We start from the raw sequence: 17,313 nt of genomic DNA on the forward strand, positions 1-17,313 counted from the left end.
AGCGTAAGTATTTCCCTCAGTTTTTGAGAACCAAGGTATCAATCCAGTAGGAGGCCACGCTCAAGTCCCTCGTACCTGCACAAAACGATAGCTACTCGCAACCAACGCGATTAGGGGTTGTCAATCCCTTCACGGTCACTTACGAGAGTGAGATCTGATAGATATAATATTTTTTGGTATTTTTGGTATAAATATGCAAAGTAAAAAGTAAAGTCAAAGTAAAAAGCAAAACAAGATTAAAGTGATGGAGATTGATATGATGAGAATAGACCCAGGGGGCATAGGTTTCACTAGTGGCTTCTCTCAAGAGCATAAGTATTCTACAGTAGGTGAAAAATTACTATTGAGCAATTGACATAATTGAGCATAGTTATGAGAATATCTAGGCATGATCATGTATATAGGCATCACGTCCGTGACAAGTAGACCGAAACAATTCTGCATCTACTACTATTACTCCACTCATCGACCGCTATCCAGCATGCATCTAGAGTATTAAGTTAAAAACAGAGTAATGCCTTAAGCAAGATGACATGATGTAGAGAGATAAATTCATGCAATATGAAATAAACCCCATCTTGTTATCCTCGATGGCAACGATGCAATACGTGCCTTGCTGCCCCTTCTGTCACTGGGAAAGGACACCGCAAGATCGAACCCAAAGCTAAGCACTTCTCCCATGGCAAGAACTACCAATCTAGTTGGCCAAACCAAACGAATAATTCGAAGAGACTTGCAAAGATAACCAATCATACATAAAAGAATTCAGAGAAGATTCAAATATTATTCATAGATAGACTTGATCATAAACCCACAATTCATCGGTCTCAACAAACACACCGCAAAAAGAAGATTACATCGAATAGATCTCCACAAGAGAGGGGGAGAACTTTGTATTGAGATCCAAAAAAAGAGAAGAAGCCATCTAGCTACTAATTATGGACCCGAAGGTCTGAGGTAAACTACTCACACTTCATTGGAGAGGCTATGATGATGTAGAAGCCCTCCGTGATGACGGCCCTCTCCGGCGGAGCTCCGGAACAGGCCCCAAGATGGGATCTCGTGGATACAGAAAGTTGTGGTGGTGGAATTAGGTTTTTGGCTCCCCTTCTGATCGTTTGGGGGTACGTAGGTATATATAGGAGGAAGGAGTACGTCGGTGGAGCACGAGTGAGGGGCCCACGAGGCAGGGGGCGCGCCCTAGGGGGGTGCGCCCCCCACCCTCGTGACCGCCTCTCTGATGCCTTGGCGTAGGGTCCAAGTCTCCTGGATCACGTTCGGTGAGAAAATCACGTTCCCGAAGGTTTCTTTCTGTTTGGACTCTGTTTGATATTCCGTTTCTTCGAAACACTGAAATAGGCAAAAAAACAGCAATTCTGGGCTGGGCCTCCGGTTAATAGGTTAGTCCCAAAAATAATATAAAATTGTAAAATAAAGCCCAATATAGTCCAAAACAGTAGATAATATAGCATGGAGCAATCAAAAATTATAGATACGTTGGAGACATATCATCAGCCGATGAACAAGAAGAACCAAGGCATGAAGAAGAACATGTTGCTACACCCCAACCAACCCTAAAGTTGTTCTCGAGGAGAACATGTCCGTCCCTCCAGCTACTCGAGTGGAGGTTGAAAACTCTGAGGCGGCCACTAACACCCACACTGAAGCCAATGACATTGTCATGGCCGAAGCTAATGTGGCGCCTGAAGCCAATGCTGCTCCTGACGCAAATATGTAGCCAGAAGTCAATGCCATTGCTCATGTACCGCCTCCACGGCCACACACCCTTGAGCAAGCATTCTATCAAGGCCAACTTACCGCCGTCCGCTGGCCCATTCTGGTTCCTCCACCTGCTGTCGGTCCGCAATTTGACTGTCATGTGGAGCACAGGCCTCAGGTCCAGAAGCCAAAGCCAAGGCTGCCAAGGTTTCCAGGTACTGCAACTTCACCAGGATCATTTAATCTGAATGGCTTCAAGGCACACAACACATTCTTTGACAGTGCCAAGAACCCCTACATAAGGCCAAGAATCTCATCAGATCGATTCTGGAGTTATCAGCAGCGCAGTTACTATTCCTGCATCTTATACAATCAGGGGCGCATTTTCCCTCATATGCATCTAGACAACGAAGCCATGGCTGGCCTGCCTTGCCTAAAAGAAGCCCTTGACTGCTTCAGAGATGTTGTCCTTCTACAGTTTGTGACTGCCAAGGAACATTCGAATGAAGAGCTTTTGCTACAAATCTCTTTACTCGTTCCGTAATCCAAGGTAATGGAGCCTCCCACCACCCCCACCCCTCCGGCGCTAGGCTCTCCGGCGATCTCCCATCCCAACCACTAAACCCCCCATCCAATCCGACCATCCTCTCCGGCGTCCTCTCCCCATCAAGGAGATTCCCATCTTTGATGGATTCTCCTTCTAGATCCACCCTTGGCTTCGACTTCTCCAAGGGTTTGGCTTTTGCAGATGCGATCTACAACTCTCTTGGTGTTACGGTGCACCCCGTGGAGGATTCTGGTCATTTCATCATGGTTGTCTTATTTAGTAGGCATGATTTTTGCCTCTCTGATGATTCGGTGGCCGCGGCCTTGGAAGCTGCCCTTGGGGGTTCAGCTATTGAGTTCTTGGTTTCACATATTCAAGGCAAGGTATTCTCCTTCAACGTCTCATGCAAAAAAGTTGGTCTTCAAATTTTAGCACTTCGATCTTTTGCGTGTATGCATTTCAAGTGTTACTTCCATCTTTGGGGACATGGTGGCCCTAATTGGAGAAATGAGGTTTTAATCTGGAGAAAATAATGTGATGCTGAATGGATTTTTGTTAGTCCCACAAAACGTAGATCTACGTTGGGCATGTTGGCCATGCATAAACCTCCAGTCAAATCTGCTTCCAAATCTTCTGGTCAGTCTAGAAAGAGGATCTCGTTTGCTACATTCCAAAATTATCCTGTGTGCAAGGGATATAGATATCCGGCTACGCAGAATTGCATTCAGACGGCAATTGATGGAGGTTACTCGGTTTCTTCTCATGAACGTGTCCTCATACACACGCCGCCGGCACCGGAATTGCAATGGACGGCGGCGGTCCCTCCGATCACCTTCGGTTCTGTGGATCCTTCTTTTTCGACTACCAAGTCTATCCATGCGGTAACTTCGGCACCTTCTTTGGGCGGGTCTAGAGAGATTTCAAATGTTCCCCATTCTGGCCCGTCATCTAGCTCTGGGCCTCCTCTTGGGCCCATAGGACTTGGGTCTGTTCCAGAGCCCATTCGGGATACCCCAATTCCCCCTTATGTTTTATTCCCCGAGCAGGATATTCGGACGAACAACTTGCAAGATCGTAATGTGACCCCAACTCCCGAGCCTAGATTTCCTGAGGCTGATTTGGAGGATTTTCATTCTATGGTTGAGGATATGGCGTTCCGTTATTGGAAATGTCAAAATTGTTTTTCTATGTCTCATCCTACGGTTGCGTGCACCAATCAAACGAGATGCAGACGATGCTTTAAACAGGGCCACAGGGCCAAATCTTGCACCGGATCTGCGCCTGCTGAGGGTTTTAGATGGGTCCCACGCGTCATTGAGGCTACGGATGCTAACCCACCACCGTTTTCCTCGCCCGGTGCCTCGATTTCCCTCCAAGGCTCTGCTCTATGCTCATTGAGCAGTCCCATCGAGCGTGCCCAGCCTGCAACTACTTCCCCCCAATCGATACCCCCGACTCTGCAATCTCCTACAACGCTGCTGCCATTGCTTACGCCGCCTCCGCCTCCACCAGTTGAGCAGAGACCAGAAACCCCACCACCGCCACCTGAACCGACGCCAGAAATCCCACCGCCGCCACCTGCTTCGATGGCCAACTTTCCGCTCAACCCCTGGGAGTATGTTCCGCCAGGCTTCGACATCATCGACGGTGGCCCTCTCCATTTGCCGCGCACTTTCTATGCGCCTGCCACTGCTCCTGATCGGAGGCATGAAGAGTATGCTATCGCCATCATTGAACCTGAGCCCCTGCCTGAAGAAATCCAGTTGTATCGCAACATGGTGAGTGATTTTGTTGTCAATCAGCTAGGTAGAGATGTGCTTGATGCGCAGCCTTGGATTCAGGGGGTAGGGTTGTTCCGTTTCCATAGTGCTGCATCCCGCTATGTTATGGTGAATCATCCTCCCTTCGATCTAGGCAACGATTGTTTTGTTCGATTTATTCCGCATGATGAGGGCACCAACTACAGAGCTACTCAGGGCTTCCGTAGAGGTTGGGTCATGCTTCTGGGTGTTCCTTTGGACTATCGTCGCACTCAGTACATTGCGGGTGTTGTCAGTACCTTTGGTCGTTTCCATGTTTGGCATCAGGATGATCAGATGATGGTTCGTACTCTGGCATATGTTTCTTTTCCTGCGCCATCACTTGTCCCTCGTGGAGTGGTCTATCGTGAGTATGGTGATTTTGGAGCTGTCAGAGTATCGTGGTCTGCCCCGGTTTATGTTCTGTCGGCAGATTTTGCAGATGTTCTTCCTGGTGACGAGGATCCGATGCCTTTCAATGGCAATCCGCACCCTTTACCTGGTCAGATGCAATTAAACAATAACAATTGGGTTATGCCTGAGTATCCGGAGATTGGTTGGAACGATGTTCCTCCGCCTGATGAGAACTTTCATGAGCCTGCTGACAATAATCATGCGCCTGTGGATGCTGTTTTTCCTGATGAGCCTATCGAAGAAGATGTGCAGTCGCAGGAGTCAATGATCTTGCAAGGTTTTGATGGCTCGTTCAACAATGCTGAAGATTTTGACCTTAATGAGGTGCCTGCTGACCTACCTGAAGATGATGTAGTTCTGTTTCAACCTCCTGTTGTTGCTCATCAAGTTCAGCAAGCACCAGTTCAGCAAGTTCTTCACATTGGTCAAGTGCTCACTGTCTTTGGGCCAGTTCTGCCACCAGAGATGCAATGGACTTGTACTTTTTCCAGCATGATGCAGTGTTTTGACACCGTTACAATCCCTAAACCCATGATGCAGCCCCTTCTGAAGTTTCTCATGCTCTCCAATCAGTCCTGGGACTTCTCTGTGCCTGATGATCTGCTTGGCTGTCGTCTCTTGTCTCCTTCTTCTGTTAGTCAGCCTGCAATATGTTTATCCCCTGTCAAGAGGCCGGTGGCTCGTGCTCTCTATTTAGATTCAGTCTCTGACCCTGTCACTGAATCGTTTCAGTTCACTGCCACAGTTAAGATTTCCAAGAAAAGAACTCGCAAGTCTGCAGCTAATCAAGTGTTGGTCGAATCTGAAGTTCGTTGCAGTGCGAGGCTCAGTGCTCTCCGAGATGGTTTTCGTCAGATCCAAAATAAGCCAGCTACTCTGCCTCAGAGTTCCAGGTTCAAGAAACTGAAGAGAGCTCTTCCTACTGATCCTGCTCCACCTCCAGCTGCGTCAGATAATCCTCAAGTAGATGTGCCACCTCCTACATCTATCTCTGACCTTCAGCGTATTGGAGCGCACCTGCAGATTACCCCTGAGAATATCTCCACGGAGAAGCTTGTAGATGATCCGTCCAAGTCTCACACCAGCAGCAACTCCGATGATAAGTGACAACCTCAGCTGCTTGGGTCCTTGGCGTACCTCATTAATCGTCAATTTTATGCTCTTTGTTTCATTTGTGTTGAACTATCGTGTGCACTTGGCTTTTGGGTCGGGTAGATCACTGCGTGGTCTCCTTCATGCTGCTCGTATTTTGGTTTGTAATGAATTGCAACGTGTTTAGAGACTGGAAAGTCCTGTGTTGGAATGTACGTGGACTTAACTCTGAAGCCCGTCAGTTAGCAGTCAAGCAAAAAATCGATGAATCTGGTTGTTCAATTATTTGCCTTCAGGAAACCAAATGCACGCATATTGATCAGCGTTTCCTTAGGAAATTTTGCCCACGGCGCTTTGATAATTTTGTGTATGTACCATCTGTCGGTGCATCTGCTGGAATTGTGGTTATTTGGAATTCCTCCTTTTTTGCTGGAAAGTTAGTTCAAGCTAAACCCTATGGCATCATCGTGGAGTTTTGTTCTATGCATACGTCCGAAGTTTGGACCTTGGTCTCTATTTATGGTCCTTGTCAGAACCCGGCTCGCGATGATTTTGTGCAATGGTTATACAATTTGGATATCCATTTCGATGACAACTAGTTGTTGGTGGGCGACTTTAACTTTATGCGCTCGCTGGATAATCGCAATTTACCTGGGGGTAATGTCAATGATATTTTCCTCTTTAATGAAATTATTGGTGGTCTTGTTGAACTGCCAATTAAAGGTCGTCAGTATACTTGGTCCAACATGCAGTCTATTCCTTTGTTAGAACAGATTGATTGGTTCTTTACATCTGTCTCCTGGACTAATAATCACCCAAATACTTTGGTTTTGCCATTGGCACGTACTGCCTCAGACCATGTTCCGTGTGTAGTTAATGTTGCAACCTGCATTTCAAAGGCAAAGCTGTTTCATTTTGAAAATTATTGGGTCAATCTTCCAGGGTTTATGGAATGTGTTCAGGACGTTTGGACTAAGCCTTCCAGGATTAAAAAATGTGATGCTGGTTCTATCTCTGCCAAGTTTAAAGCTCTCAGAGTTGCTCTTAAAAAATGGCATGTGAATCTTTCCAAGATTAAAGCTCTCATTGCTAATTGTAACACGGTCATTTTATATTTTGATGGGCTGGAGGAACTGCCTCTTTAACTTGGCCTGAGTCGAATTTTCGCCGAATTGTGAAATTGCATTTAGAGGAAATTCTTCACTTACAGTTTATGTACTGGAAGCAGCGTTGCACCATCCGTTTCATCAAGATTGGTGAAGAGAACTCAAAGTTCTTTCAGGCCATGGCCACTGAAAGGTACCGCAAGAACACCATCTCCTCTATTAAAAATACTGCTGGAGATGTGGTCTCTGACCATCAACAACTTGCTGGAATGTTTTGGTCTGAATTCAAAAACTGCATGGGTCACGCTCAAGGTATTCAGATGGGCTTTGACTTGGAGAATCTCCTAACTAGAGTTGATGGGCTGGAAGACTTATCCAAACCCTTCTCTGAGGAAGAAGTGGATGAGGTTATCAAACATTTACCTCTTGATCGTGCTCCTGGTCCGGATGGCTTTACGGGTCTTTTCTTAAAGAAATGTTGGCGTATCCTCAAAGCTGATTTTTTGGATTTGGTTAAAGAGTTTTATGAGGGCAAATGTAACCTGGAGTATTTAAATACATCCTTCATAACTCTTATACCAAAGAAGCTAAGTCCGGAGTTTGTTGGTGATTTTCGGCCCATCTCTCTCACAAACACTTGCTTAAAATTTCTCACCAAGCTTCTGGCCAATCGTTTGCAGAAGGCTATCCTTAGCTGCATTCATCAAAATCAGTATGGTTTCCTCAAATGCCGTTCCATTCAGGATTGTCTTGCCTGGTGTTTTGAATATATCCACCAATATAAAGCTTCAAGGAGACCTATAGTTCTATTAAAACTTGACTTTACAAAGGCCTTTGATACCCTTGAGCATGCAGCCATCCTTAGAATTTTGAAATGCAAGGGTTTTGATGATCGTTGGAGGGGATGGGTTGATAGTTTGCTATCTTCTGGGTCATCTTCAGTTCTGTTGAATGGGGTTCCTGGCCAGCATTTCAAGTGTCGATCTGGAGTTCGTCAGGGTGATCCTTTATAGCCTCTTTTATTTGTCATTGCAGTGGACTTGTTACAGTCAGTAGTTAATGATATGTGTCGACGCAATGTGCTCACTTTGCCAATTCCCACCAAGTCCAATGATTTTCCAATTGTGCAGTACGCCGACGACACCCTTATTGTTCTACCTGCTATTGACTCTCAGCTTATCACCCTCAAGGAGATGCTTGAAGTTTTCGATGTCTCAACTGGTTTGAAAGTTAACTTCAGTAAGTCCTTGATGATCCCGATAAATATGTCTGATGAAGAGGGCTCTAGACTTGCCAGCTTGCTTGGTTGTACTGTTGGTACTCTTCCCTTTACCTACCTTGGTTTGCCTATGGGAACAGTGAGACCTACAATATCTGATCTGCTGCCTTTGGTTGATCGTATTGAGAGAGGGCTGTCAGCTTCTTCTTGCCTCCTCAATCAGGGTAGTAGATTCCAGTTGCTCCAATCGGTTCTCACTTCAATGCCAATATATTTCCTTTGCATTTTGTCGATCCCGCAAGGTATTCTTAAGCAGATTGAGAGAATTGAACGTCAATGTCTTTGGAGAGGTAATTCGGACACGCCTCGACAGCCTTTGGCGGCTTGGGAGCTGGTTTGCAGACCAAAGAAATTTGGTGGTCTGGGAGTACTTGATCTAAGTGTGCAGAATGATGCTCTTCTGATTAAACATCTTTTCAAGTTCTTTAACAAGATGGATATTCCATGGGTGAATTTAATCTGGGACTCCTACTATCATTCCTCGGCCCCTCAAGTTACTCAGATGTGTGGTTCCTTCTGGTGGCGTGATGTGCTTAAGCTTTATGACAAATTTTGTAAACTTGCAGTGCCACAGGTTCATGCTGGCGACTCTGTGGTTTTCTGGATGGATAGATGGGAAATTAGTGGCAATCTTGTTACTCTTAAGGATCGGTTTCCAAGACTCCATTCCTTTGTGATTGATGACTTGGCCACTGTTAAGGATGTCCTTGACCTGCCTAATTTGACTGGGAGTTTCCATCTACCTCTGTCTCTCGAGGCTTTCCAGGAGTTGGATCAACATCAGACCATGCTCCTTCCTATTGTGCTTGATCCTAACAGTAAGGACATTTGGAGATGGCCATCTAAGTCTGGTCAATTCCAGACTAAGATATATTATGACTATGCTTTCTCTAGCATTGTGGTTGATCCCATTTTCAAATGGATATGGAAATGCTCTTGCACTCTCAAGATCAGAGTCTTTGGATGGCTTCTTCTTATGGACCGCCTCAACACAAGAGATATGATGCAGCGCAGGCACTAGATTATCCAGGATGATTCCTGTGTGCTTTGCCAATTCCAATCTCATGAAGACAGAATTCATCTCTTCTTCACTTGTAATTTCAGTTAGACAGTTTGGAACTATCTTGGGATTTCTTGGCAGGTTCAGCCTCATCAGTCAACCTACTCCATGGCTTCTTTGGCTAGAGATGAGTTTGGGTTACCCTTCTTCACCGAAGTGGTTTTTACTGCCACCTGGAATATTTGGACTCAAAGGAATGGCAAAATCTTCAGGAATGAGACACCGAGTTTCAGAGCATGGAGAAGGAATTTTGTACATGATTTAACTATGTTAACTCATAGGATCAAATGTAAATATAGAGATAAACTTCTAGACTGGTTAGCCTCTTTACCCTAGATAGTTAGTTCTTGCCTTTTTTCCCTTGTCTTGTACCTTGGACTTTTATGCTGAGTTTTAATAAAGCACTGTGAGGCTGTTGCCTTGCAGTATATAGTCAAAAAAAGAGCTTCTGCTACAATTTTATGCTACCCTTCACATTCGCGGCTACAATAGGGATCTGAAGACTTGGATCCTTGAGTGGATGACAGGAGATGTACACTATGAAGCTAAAGCCCAAGACAACATTGAGCTTACTGCCCTGCCCACTCCTGGCGAACATTATGAACCAGGTTGTCAGCTACACCAGAATGCGTTGGAAAGCATCTTCCAGAAGCCAGAGCCAAACATGAGCCAAATGCTGAGCATGATGAAGCCACTGCCACAAGACGCTGACTATCCTAAGGAGTTCTTTGTTGAAGACCTAGAGTATCTGCCCCGCACTATTTATCATATTATCAGGCGAACTCTCTGGCCGGTTAAAGGACATTCTCCTGCAGTGAAGCTTGAAGGAGCAATGAAGACATTGGTTTTCTATATTTTCAATGGCATCAGCTTCAATGCTCAAGACTTCTTCATCGGATAATTGGCTGCATCTGGCTCTGATATCTTTGGTCTGAAGTTCTATGCTCCATGGGTAATGCACCTCATCAAACTTCACTCTGCTATCAACTATCAACCGTCTGCGCGCAATAATCTTATATTCTTGCCAGAGGTTGATTTGTCTGTCGAAGCCATTTACCCAAAGCCTGCAAAGGAGCCAATTTATCTTCACAATGTCGATCATCAAAGCTTCACCCAGCCCATTGAAGGAGTTCAGGCCGTTTCTCGTGTTTATCCCTTGGCTGGCAATACACGTGCCCCTCGCACCCAAACTGAAGCCACTGCAAGTACCATCGCCCAAAAGCCTCGGAAGCGATCTCGTGTTCTCAATGACCGAGAGCTTCTTGTCGCTCTACATCAGAAACAAGATAAGCATCATGACTGGCTTAAGCGCCAGATGCAAAGCCTCTTGGTGGATGTCAATCGCATTCGAAATCTTGCCACCAAGAATGCCTTTGTTACACATGAAACCTGTCGGAGGTCACGGAAAAGCTTGACATTGCTCAGTGCTGAAGCTGATCTTCAAGACGATGGCTTCACGGAGAGATTCAAGTTTGACTCAACTCCTCCAAGGAATGCTCTTGCGTCGGACTCCCTCACTTGAAGACTCTGACTATTCCTCCTCAGCTGCAATGGTGAATGCCAGAGTCATAGATGATCAAGATGATGCTACCTCACCACCTCCAACTTCAGCACGTGTCGACACTGCACCAAGTTCTTCTGCACCACCAAACCTCAACGACGAGCCTGCTGCTTCGCCTACTCATGGGAATGAGTAGAAGCTCTATGTCTTCAAACCTTTTTGGTCATTACTGACAAAAGGGGGAGAAGCATATGAGTTGATAGTCTTCAAGCGGGTCCATATGGGTGGTTGCTATACTTTTGCATGGTCGTCTGCTACCTTTTCAACAACTATGTGATGCGATGATAAATTCCGCATGTGCGACGATAAATTCTGCACGGAGTCATTTTGCAGACGTCCATTTTTCATTATGCATGTCATTATCTTCATTATATCCTTTCATGCATGATGAATTGTCTTCATAAGTAGAAGAGGAGCTCCGCAAGTACAACCTGCCGTGTGCATTTGCATTCAAAAGCAAAATACTTATATGCACATCTTCATGGGGAGCCTTTCTGCTACTTACAAAGACAATACCTAAATCCTTTACAGTTTCACATACTTTTATCCCCGTTGAAAACTTCAACCAATTTGTCATCAATCACCAAAAAGGGGGAGATTGTAAGTGCATTTAGTGCCACCCCTAGTTGGTTTTCGAGTATTGACGACAAACCTGATTGAGGGACTAATGTGTTTGTGAGAATTGTAGAACAACACAGGTAGTAGTCCCTCATTGATTCGGTTTACCTACCGGAGATGACCCCTAAAATGTATGAAGACATTGAAGACAAAGGTGGTATGTGAAGATATTCACATTGAAGACTATGACAAGAGAAGACATCGCGTGAAGACTATGGAGCGCAAAGACTTAGTTGTTTCGTTGTTTCCTTTTCTTTTTTGTTGAGTCATAGGAATCACGGTACTATTAAGTGGGGTCCTAGTGAACAAAGTCAGAGTGACTGAAGTGATGCTTAACCACAATCCTATGTCTTCGAGCGAAGATAATGAGAGCAAAACTTATCCCGAGCTGGATAAGTCAGCTTTACTTGTAGCCCAAGTAAAGTTGCCGCGTGTGTTTGAAATCTGACCGTTGGAACACGTGTCAGCTCCTTAGTGACCCGGGGTCATTTCGGACAAATCAGGTCGGGTTGCCTAGTGGCTATAAATAGCCCACCCCCTACACCATAAATTAGTTGGCTACTCAGAGTTAGTACACAGCTTTTGTTGTTTGAGAACAACCCGCCTCAAAGCCTTTGAGAGAGAAATCCTTGCGAGGACAAAGCCCTAAACACCCAGAGCCAAAGAGTGTTAGGCATCACTGAAGTCTTCCTGTCTGTGTGATCTGAAGACTTGTTACACTTGAGGACTGTGAATCCTCCAGCCGGTTAGGCGTCACGTTCTGAGCATCCAAGATTCATTGTGGATCGCCGGTGAACGAAGTCTGTGAAGGTTTGGAAGTCTACCTTGAAGACTTACCTAAGTGATTGGGTTCAATCTTGAGGTGTCCTTTCCCAGTGACAGTAGGGGAAGCAAGGCACGTATTGTATTGTTGACATTGAGGATAAAAGGATGGGGTTTATATCATATTGCTTAGTTTATCCCTCTACATCATGTCATCTTGCCTAGTGCGTTACTCTGTTCTTATGAACTTAATACTCTAGATGCATGCTGGATAGTTGTCGATGTGTGGAGTAATAGTAGTAGATGCAGAATCATTTCAGTCTACTTAAAACGGACATGATGCTTATATTCATGATCATGCCTAGATATTCTCATAACTATGCGCTTTTCTATCAATTGCTCGGCAGTAATTTATTCACCCATCGTAATACTTGCTATCATGAGAGAAGCCAGTAGTGAAACCTATGGCCCCCGGGTCTCTTACTTATTATATTGCATCTCTTTTATTATCGCATCTCGTTTTACTATTTTGCAATCTATACAACAAAAATACCAAAAATATTTATCTTATTATCTTTATCAGATCTCACTTTCATAAGTGATCGTGAAGGGATTGGCAACCCCTTTATCGCGTTGGTTGCGAGGTTCTTGATTGTTTGTGCAGGTACTAGGTGACTTACATGTTATCTCCTATTGGATTGATATCTTGGTTCTCAAAAACTGAGGAAAATACTTACGCTACTTTACTGCAACACCCTTTCCTCTTCAATAGAAAACCAATGCATGCTCAAGAGGTAGCAGTAGATCGAGTCACGCCATTGAAAAGAAGTCAGACCGCTGCTGCTGTTTCTTCTATCTCTATATCAGATCCCAGGGCTGAGCCAGTGGGGCACAGTGGCTGCTGCGTCTGCGGTTTTCTTCTGTTAGTTCCGAGGTTTGCCGTGTCTTCGATTCTTTGTTATTATTGGTGTGTTGTTGTGCTAGATCTGTGCTATTTCTTTTCTATTTTGGTGGATAGTTGGGTTTTGTCTTGCGTTTGTGGTGGTTGGTGGTTATTGATTCGCACTATATTGTCTTTTCTATGAGTACGAGGTTGTACTTTAAGGACAAAAAGTTGATTGGAAGCTGGAGTAGAAAGTGAATGGAGTCACTTTGCGTGAATGGAAGTGCGCGGTCTTTGGCGTTCTGTCAGGGTATTGAAGATGTTTTGATGGTCATGTACATGCACTGAGTGGCTGCTACACTTATCTTTTACTCTGCCAATTAATTGCCATAGTTTCGTAATACTGGGTAATGTTCGTTTTTAATCTTTGTCGTTCTGTGGATTCATGTCCTCTGTTTTTCCCCTTTTCCCCTTGTTTGGTATATCTAGGGTGAGTTCTCTCTGGGTACTCATTGTATTGCAATGGTCATGTACATGCAGAAAATGAGAGGTAGAGTTATTTTCTACTGTGTGAATTTATTGCCATTGTATCGTAATGGTGCGTAATCAACTTAGGCTGAATTTAACTGTTGGAATCATGTGTGTATGGTGGTGTAGGCTGAGAGTTGGGGACAGTATACTGGGCAGTGTGTGCAATATCAGTATTTAGTGAGTGTGCTATTCGGTGCTGCTATGTTTGTGTTGTAGTTTAAAACTATCCATTACTGTTAAGTATTGGCTACATCCTAATTTTATGAATTGCCTTGTTTTGCATAGGGTAACTGGGGCTAAAAACATGTGCATCAATTATGTAAATCACCAGTGAGGCCCTCATATTGGATGATATTGTAAATTATGTTAGCTCCCTGTGAAACAAAGATTATGTACTAATGTCGGCAATGAAAAATAAATCTACTTGTGAAAAAGTTACACTTTAGAGAGTTAGCTTGTTAAAACAATTTCTCCATTTCCATGATCCATTTTATATCCATGGGAATTGCTTCCTGAGCATTATGCTATATCATTTTTGCACATACTAGGACAAAACTACACCATAGAGTTGGTTTATACTTGCTATCTAATCCTCTAAAACTCTAAGCTCCCTTGAGAGGGGGCTCCTGATTGATCGTGGGGGTGTGGCCTGCAGGGTCGGTCCTCCCTGCCAGTTTCTTGGTCGTTTGTCTCGGCATGTCGGTCTACTCAAGTGTACTTGTGGCGCTTTGGTACACATCCTTCCACACGTGTCGGTGCTTCGTTTCGTTTTACAGCTGGGGTTGTGATCAATTATTTCCCTTTCCAATTTGGGTGAGGAGGGTGGCGGCACTGGTTTCTTTTTTGAGAAGGCATGGCGGCGTCGGGCTCTTCGTTGAGCGGGGAGCACGGTGGTCTTCGGCTGTGGATTCGGTTTCTGCCTCTTTGTCGGGGTGGGGGATCTTCTGCTGCCCGTTTCTTCTTCTCCTGCATCTGTTTCATCAGAGGGAGGATGGGCTGCGTCGCCTGGTGGGTTCGGGTCTCCTGTGTCCTGTCCGCCGAGAGGTTTGTGATTTATGTGTTCTTCGTGTTCGAAGTGCCCAGGCAATTCTTTCGCTGGCCATGGAATCTGAAAGGAGGGAAGCAACCATTGATCTGAGAGAGGGGAATCGATAAGCAACTGGCGCTATGTGCACTGCTCCAAAGGAATGCTGGTTAGTATTGGTTTGTGAGAGTCTGTTCATCTTAGCATTCACCTCAGATGCATTCTTTGGATATTTTGAGACTCTGGGAGAAAAATATATTATACGGTCAAGTAATGAGCCTTTGATTTAATTTCTGCTCTCCCTATTTTCATAATAAAATGTTTGATTTATGCTGCTACAGAGTAGGAAGCTTTCATTTCATGGACTATTTGTCGTGCTATGTCCAACTACTCCTTTGGCTTCAGGTAGATGGTATTCAGTCAAGCATTAAACTATGTTTGTTTTAGGTTTTTAGACCAAGTAATCTGTATTGATTTACTATAACTAGCTTTATAAATGGGTGTTTTTTACGTTGGTGTTTACTAGGAAGAAACCAAGGTTCTTATATAAGTGGCATCTTCCTAATATCAGGAAATCTCTGTTGGCGTTAGTACCTCCATGGTAATGATGGCCCTCTTAAAAGAACCTGCTTATCGACAGCTGTGTTAAAGATGTATCTAAGCGCTGTTGGTGTGTGCAAGGAGCATGAGCAGCCCCAGGTCCATATGTTGGTTATCTGGACCCTGCGTGCAGTGATATGCTTCATGATATATAGGATAGCAGTCAAGAAATGCTGCAAAAGTGTACGTCTATTATTGCATTTGTGCATGCGGAAGATCTGCGGAAGATAGAGGATGTTGTTGTTCATGTCTTAGGTCCAGGTCATGCCAAGAAGCGTAAGGATGCAACTATAATCATCACACATATGATCCCTTATAATTGTGATCTCTGCGGCACTGCCAGGTGCACCTGTTCTTTGGGTAATCCAGTTTTTTTTGTAGGCCTGAATGGGATCCAATTCAGTAAAAGAAGCGTGCCACATAGATGCTAGATTGTGTATACGATTCTGTAAATTTTGCTACCCTTAGGTGTGATCCTCCATGGAGCGGAATTTATCTGTATGGGTCACAGAAGGCAGGTTTGGTTGGTTCAGATGAACTTTGCTATGAGTGATGTTTTCAAAGCTAGGTGTAGCAAGTTTGAGGCAGATAATACCTTTCAAAAAAATGTTCGAGACAGATATTCGCAAAACCTTATCTTCCGAACAAGGTGCTCAGAGATTTGTCTTATGTCGTTGTAGTTAAAAATACCATCTTATTACGAGCATACTTCTAATTGATTTGTTTTGGCAGAGATGCAGGCTATACTGTTTTGCAAGAAAGGTTCACCAGTACTCAAGTTTTTTTGTGGCTGAACAGAGTCAAACGACAGGAACAGAGGGTTCGTCAGCAACCGTGAGGCTACTGTGTTTGCAGCAAAGTATCATATAGATGCTAGATTGTCGATTTTCTTCCATTAATAAGAAAGCCTACTATTCACGAGAATGTATGCACGGATTCTGCTGATTTACCAGTGTATTGCTAACTTTTGTTCAAGTGCGTTCTTTGTTTATAAAAGCTCTTATCTGTAGATCCGCTCAGAAGAGGAATGAGCGTTGTTCATGTTTTTTTATCCAGATCGCAAGACCAAACCGGATGGACCAAGAACCAAACCCGCACAAACAAATTCCAGAAAAACAACCAGATATAAAAACCGTCCAGACATAACTATTTGAGGAAGAAAAATATATCAACTCACATCCGAAAGAAAACCCGCGCAGCAAGGCGCGTGTATCCCTCTAGTATATTATTATGCTAAACGTAGCTTCGTGCCGTCATCTGCTTTGGGTGTGTGACATATGGGTCAGCCACCACCTATTGGATCCACATGTATGAACTCAAAAGCACAGAAGCTCACTCCCAATGTCCCATTATGTTATAGGCTAGCAAACCGAACCGTCTGCTATAAAATCCTTTCCGTATTTCGGACCCGATCAAATACTTCAAAGTCGGCCGCCCGTAAAAATAATTGCGGAATCCCGCATCCACGAGTCCAATTCCTCCGTATCTGCAGGATTTCGCCCGTTTTTGCAGGCTCCTCTTTCTGTTGACGGGAGGGAAGTTTCATCACCAACCACCACGCATTGCCTGCTCCCAACAGCGACAAGCCCAGCGCTGCCGCCCGCCATCCCCTATGGTCGTGGAGGTTTGCCGCAGGGTCCCTACGCCGCCACCGCCCCCATCCGCTCCCCTCCGGCGCACACAGACGCAGTCACCAGCGTCCCCATCCCCTCCTTCGCCGCCGTCTCCACGAGTTGCCCCTCCGCCACCGCTAGGCTCGCTGCCAGCTCATAGTTGCTCCTCCCTTCCACTATGCAAGGGGTTGGATGCGTTGGACCTGCTCGCGTGAGTTGGCCGACCGCAACGCTGGAGCTCGTCCACGGCTGCCTACACGCCACAAGAGCTCCTGCACACATGAGCTCATCGAGGGGCAAGAGATCTTCAATGTGTGAGCTCGTCAAGAGCACCATGGCGGTCGCGCTGGAGCTCCTCCACATCGCAAGGTGCATCCAATTGTAATTTAGATTTTGTTTTCAAGGTGTGTTTTGTGCTATTTTATAGGGGCCTGATTGTAAATTTGAATACTTACTAAAATAGGCTCCACATCTGACACGAATTTTGCGGGACGGGTTTACAAGAACTGTTTTGGCGGGGGGATTGCGGTCCTGAAATTATTTATTTATTGCAGGAGCCCTCAAACTAAAACGAGTTTTACGGGCCAGCTGGTTGCGGATAGCCAACTCAAATGAGTTTTACAGGCCAGCTTTACATGCCAGCTGGTTGCGGATAGCCAATTCAAACGAATTTTTCAGGCCGGCTGGTTGCGAATCGTCCTCAAA

Source organism: Triticum urartu, chromosome 7A, assembly GCF_056163025.1.
Source record: "Triticum urartu cultivar PI428250 chromosome 7A, HENAU_Tu73, whole genome shotgun sequence".
NCBI classification, from domain to species: domain Eukaryota; kingdom Viridiplantae; phylum Streptophyta; class Magnoliopsida; order Poales; family Poaceae; genus Triticum; species Triticum urartu.